Below are 6000 nucleotides of genomic sequence, written 5' to 3' on the forward strand. Positions count from 1 at the left end.
TTCTCTAAAGGGACCCAGTATGACTGTCACCACAAACCAGAGAAGGACATCAGCAGCAGACGCCTAATGCCCTAGAAAGACCTCAGGACAAGAGCTGGGAACAAAATAGAAATTCTGCTGTGCTCTCCCCTTCTTCTTCACGCTCAGTGTAAAAAGAGTCCTGGAGAGAGGTGTTGAGGGTGGGCTCCACACATTAAAAAGGGTGTTGCAAAGAAAGTCCACTCAGCGGCATGCTGGGCACACTTCACTGTTTTTCCACTTAGAAATAAAAACACAGAAAAATTATCTAAGGGGTGTCGTTGTTGTTCTAAGATTTACTTTCTTTCAAATTATTTGTATATGTGCTTATGTGTGAGTGGGTATGTGCACATGAGTGCAGTGCCCACAGAGGCCAGAAGAGGGTGCCAGATGCAGGCAATTGTGAACTGACAGTCATGAGTGCTGGGAACCCAAGCAGGGTCCCCTGTGAGGCAAGCAATTGTTCTGAATCCTTAGACATCTCTCTAACCCATAGAAAAACAATTTCACGAAACCTTCTGCACTACATAAAGATTGTGACCTTGACCAAGACTCGTTGGCCACCTACAATGGACTCAGTCAATGCTGAAAAACAAAGGCCACAAGGAGCTGGTGTCCTGATTGCAAAATAGAGTTCTTAATGGTAAAACAATTAATATAAACTCGGCATTGCCCATACAATAAATTGCTAAATCATGGGAGGGGAAATCATTTGAGCGGTTGCTTCGCTGTGTCATATCAGAGTGGAAAGCTGCACACTTCACGGTACTGCATGATAAACAGTACGCTACCATCCCCATTTTAACATAAAGAAGGTTCACACTGGGAGAAGTTGAATAACTTTCCCAGGGTTATTTAGGACACGGAGAAATATTCTGCCTGATGCACAGGCTCATCACTTTGTCCCCCAGCTGTGAAGAAAATATGAACTCCTCTAGCATAGTAAGAAAGGAGCCCAGGGCACTCCAAGTCAGAGCACCAGAAGAACGGACTCCACCCCCAGCAAGAGACTGCGCTTCCTGTAACCACAAAGGCATCTCACAGTCTGAGATTTCCACCTTCTCCAAAGTCTTCTAACGCTGGCATTGCAAAACTTGCTTCCTTCCCCCCCTTGTCTCTAGAAGCAAGGAGAGAAATGAGGTGACAGATTTTCCATGTCCTCTTCACTCAGTGACTCTCTGGCTCTTTAGGTTTCCCTCCCAAGACACCTTAGTGCAGATGTTTTCACAGCTACCTCCTTTGCAGGCTACATGTGCAAGTAATTTCTGTCAGCAGCTAATTGCAAGAGCAATGAGTCCCCAGCGCCTAATTGGAGGGTGTAAATGGGCGATTGGAGCTGTGGTTAGTGGGCTGAGGTCACACTTTTCTGCTGGTTGGGATGCAAACACGGTAGGCTTAAGCCATTCCCTTTAGGACTTTTACTTTCCAGATAGTGGCAAAGAAACAAACACCCACTTTGTTCCAAGAAGCAGAAAGCAAACGAAACTCACTTTCTTGTTCCTGATGGCTCTGTTCTCTTCTCTTGTCACTTTTCAAGTTTTTAATCCCTGAAGGCAAGGTTAAAATCTTATCCAGATCTAATCTTGGGCTTAGGGGTCCTCTGGGATCCCAGACCTCAGAACTCTTTTGTAGTGGCAGGCTGAGTCAAAGAAGAGGAGGAAGAGGAAGAGGAACGGCCACCATCACCCTTACGGTCATCATCACTGCCAGCCTAATGCCACACAAGCCTGATTCTTTCCTTCTAAAGTCAGAGGATGGTGGAAAGTACTAGGCCCCCAAGAGTCTAAGACTGGAGATTTCATTCAACAAAATTATGGGATCTTTGCCTGGGGCATCTTGGAACGGCATTTGTTCTCCATCTAGGAAATCCTTGAAACTAAATTATTGAGTCTCTTAAATGTTAGTCCTGTTTCAGACAGGTCTAGAGATTCCAGCTCAATACCTACCTAGATTCCTTCCTTCTTTCCTTCCTTCCTTCCTTCCTTTCTTCCTTCCTTCCTTCCTTCCTTCCTTCCTTCCTTCTTTCCTTCCTTCCTTCCTTCCTTCTTTCCTTCCTTCCTTCCTTCCTTCCTTCCTACCATTCTCCCTCCCTCTCTCCCTCCCTCCTTCCCTTCCCTTTAACAAGGGATGCAACCTTGCCTAATATCTGCCTCATGAGGACTAAGAGGACTTGCTTCTCCTTTGAGTACAAGGTCTGGTACTTGGTAGTTATACTGGTCAGCTTTTGTGAACTTGACACAAGCCAGGGTTATCCGTAAAGAGGGAATCAATTGAGAAATTGCCCACATTAGATTGGTCTGTGGGGAAGTCTGTGGACTCATTTTCCTGATTAATGATTGACACGGGAGGGCCCAAGCCCACTGTGGTACCACCCCGGGGTTGGTGGTCCTGACTTAGGCTAAGTAAGGGAGCCATTGGGAATAAGCCAGGAAGCAGCACTTCTCCATGGCCCCTGTGTTAGCTTCTGCCTTGACTTCTCTCAATGATGAACTATGACTCAAGGGATGAAATAAACCCTTTCCTCCCCAGGTTGATTTTGGTCATTTCTTTCTAACCACAGCAATACAAAGCAAACTGGTATAGTGGTCTATTGACAAAAATCTTAAAGTACAAGACTGAAGAACTTATTGACAAATATACTGCGTACTCGGACAACCTCTGAGAAGTCACTGCAAAAGAGAGGCAGACCCTTAAGTGTAAAGAGAGGTGCAGTGTCCTTTTTCCATCTTGAAAACTTAGCCACAGGTGTTCAAACCCTAACTCAAGGATAGAAGTTTTATGTGTTCATATCTGTCATTAGGCTGAACTTGTGTTCCCAGGGTCAAGTTCTTACAGGGAATGAGAAGCATTTAGAAAATTTAGATTCTCATTGGTTTTCAAAGGTTAATCCTACATTCAGTCAGCTAAATGTTAGAGGTAAAATGGGCAGGATGTGGGGGAAATAACTTACAACTCAGAATCCTGTCTTTGTCAGATGCGGTGAGAGACATTAGTGGGATCTACTGAAGTGCTGGTTCCAGGGGATCTGGCGAACTGCTTGCTGCTGCACCAGCATAGAATTCAAGTTCAAATCCCCAACACCCATGTTAAAGTCTGGTCATGACGGCATACCTGTAACCCTAATGTTGGGAAGGCAGGGACAGGAGGATCCTAGAGATAGAAGCTGGCTACTCTTGCTGAACTGTAAGATACAGGAACAACCTGACATTGATCTCTGGTCTCAACACACATGTACACACATATGAGCACACAAATTTCCACACATACACACACATACAAAGAGACTACTGGCTGCAAAGCAGATGTTTACTTCAGTAGTAGAGCAACTGCCTAGAATGTGGGTTTAAACTTCAGCAACATAAAAATAATCATAGTATTGGCTTGGTCTCAGATTTTGGTTGTACCACTTAGCATCTATGGGACCCTCTTTTTCACTTTAAAATGATGATAATGTTAATAACCATCCAACCTATGGGCTGGCTATCCAATGAGAACTATTTAAAATGTAGCGAGAACTACATGACTATTCTCTTTTGTACATGTACATATAATATAATATAATATATACACACATACAACATATAAATGAGTCAATAACAAAAACTAAAGTCTGTTTATACTACACTTTTTTGAAAATCAAGAAAAAGTCAATAAGATTCAACCTATTTCCAGAGAAAGACTAGGGGGATGTTTTCTAGCAGAAAGGGTCTGGGCTATTCATCTGAGAATACCACCTGTGCCCCTGTGCCCCTGTGCACCTGTGTACCTGCACCCCTGTGCACCTGTGCACCTGTGAGCCTGTGCACCTGTGCACCTGTGTGCCTGTACATCTGTGACAGAAAGAAGATTCAACATGGTTTCCCCATGGGCCATATGTGGTGGCTCATGTAATCCCAGCCCTTAGAGAAGTAGACAGAAGTGTCAGGAGATTAAGGTCATCCTTAGTCAAGCCTTAGCTGTGAAAGACTGTCTGAAAGAAAAATTCCCAACCTGAGACCCAACCTATCCCAGCTCTGGAGAATGAGTCAGGGCAGGGGGAGGGGGGTGTCTTGTACCTCAACTTCACAGCCGGTGCAGCTGAATGTACATTCCAGCAGGAAGACTTGACTGTCAGGGGACACACCAAAGCCTGCTGGCTCAGGACAGTCTCCCTGCTCAGATCTGAGACAGAATCCTACCCTCAGCCTTTGCTAATTATATGGTTTCAGGCGAGTCATCAGGCCTCAATGTTTACATCTGTAAAATGGTCATGACATTACATAGTCTTTCACACATTTGTTCTTTGTACATTATGCAGTGTAATTGTTATTATAGGCTCTTGGATAGGGTGAGATTTCAAGAGACAGGCAGAATCACAAAGGTCCTTTCCATTCACAGAGTCTTGACTGTTCAACCAACTTTCAGGTGCCTTTAAAGTTCTTAAGAAAGGGGCTTGTCTGAGGGCATTGTGCTCTGGAGCTGGCCAGCTCAGCCCTGCCCTGGCTCCAGCACCCCAATTTGTAAAGAAGGAATTGCGAGGCTATCTAAAAGGAAGTCAAATTGTTTTCGGAAAACAATAGCCAAGTAACTACAAGTCATTAGCTTCCTCCCAGGGGCCTAAAATCAAGCTTGTCTGGATAGCTGAAAGGGCTGTTAGCACTGTTTACTTAAAGACCTCTGGACAGAACCCATAAATTAATTCCTGTGCCTGGCTTTCTGGAAGAGGGAGGGGGCGTGAGTCATGGAAGTGGGATCATGCCCAAGATTCAAGTGATTCCTGTTTCTTTAGCGAGTCTCTGAGGCTGGACCTGCCTTTTCTGGGCTTCTCGATGGAAGCTTTTCATTCAGAAGAGTGTGGGGTGTGAACCCTGCAGACAGCTGTGCTGAGTGGCTCCTCTCAAAGCAGAAAAAGAGGCAAAAATGCTGCTTTCCTGTCCTCCTCCTGAAGGCATCTAGGAAGCCAAATGCTTCTCAGACAAATGCACAAATGCTCTAGAAATTCCTCTCTGAGTGACCTCTCAGTGCTACATAGATAGAAGTCATGGAACCACAGATGCTGGGACACCAGCATAAGGCAGGGGGCAGGGGAAGAAGACTGGAGCGGACCAGAAAGCAGAAACCCTGACAAACTGAGCAATTTGTCTAGGAACATCCGCCAGCTCTCTCAAAGAATCTAGGAAATCTGGGGACTTCCCTGAGGACTGAGCAGAGCAAGTAACCGGTAATAGGTCCTCCTACGTCTGTTAGAGGACTTAGCTGCAAGTCTCTAGCCTAACCTACTAACACCAGAGAAAGGGGTTATTTCCTGATCTCTCTATGTCTTGAACATCTTGATTCTATGCAAGAGAAAACTATAGTTCCTCAAAGAACCAAAGAGCGGTCATGGCCAGATCTGTCTAGCAGTCGTGGTTTGATCTAGATCTGTCTGCTCTCTCTGAGGAAAATCATGAGAACCTGAGCTTTGGAGATGGCTCAACTGACAAAGTGTTCGCTGTGCAAGTATGAGGGCCTGAGTTCAAATCCCTACAATCCATACAGAAAGCCAGGCATGGTGGCACATTATCATGATTCCAGTGCTGGAGGCAGACAAGTACAGCCTAGCCTAATCAGAGAGCTCCAGGCATCAAGGAGGGACTGTCTTAACAAGATGAATGGCACATAAGAAATGACATCTGGCCTGTATATGCACATGCACAGAAAGTCACAAGAATCTGCAGCATGTAAGATTGGCTATGTAAGGCGAATGCCAGCAGCAAACCACTGAACTGAGAATGGGACCCCGTTGAAGGAATCAGAGAAAGGGCTGAAAGAGCTTGAAGGGGCTTGAGACCCCATATGAACAACAATGCAACCACCCAGGGCTTCCAGGGACTAAGCCACTATCCAAAGACTATACAGGGGCTGACTCTGGGCTCCAACTGGGTAGGTAGCAATGAATAACCTAGTAAGGGCACCAGTGGAAGGGGAAGCCCTTGGTCCTGCCAAGACTGAACCCCCAGTGAA

The sequence above is a fragment of the Rattus rattus genome, chromosome 3 (assembly GCF_011064425.1).
Source record: "Rattus rattus isolate New Zealand chromosome 3, Rrattus_CSIRO_v1, whole genome shotgun sequence".
Taxonomy (NCBI): domain Eukaryota; kingdom Metazoa; phylum Chordata; class Mammalia; order Rodentia; family Muridae; genus Rattus; species Rattus rattus.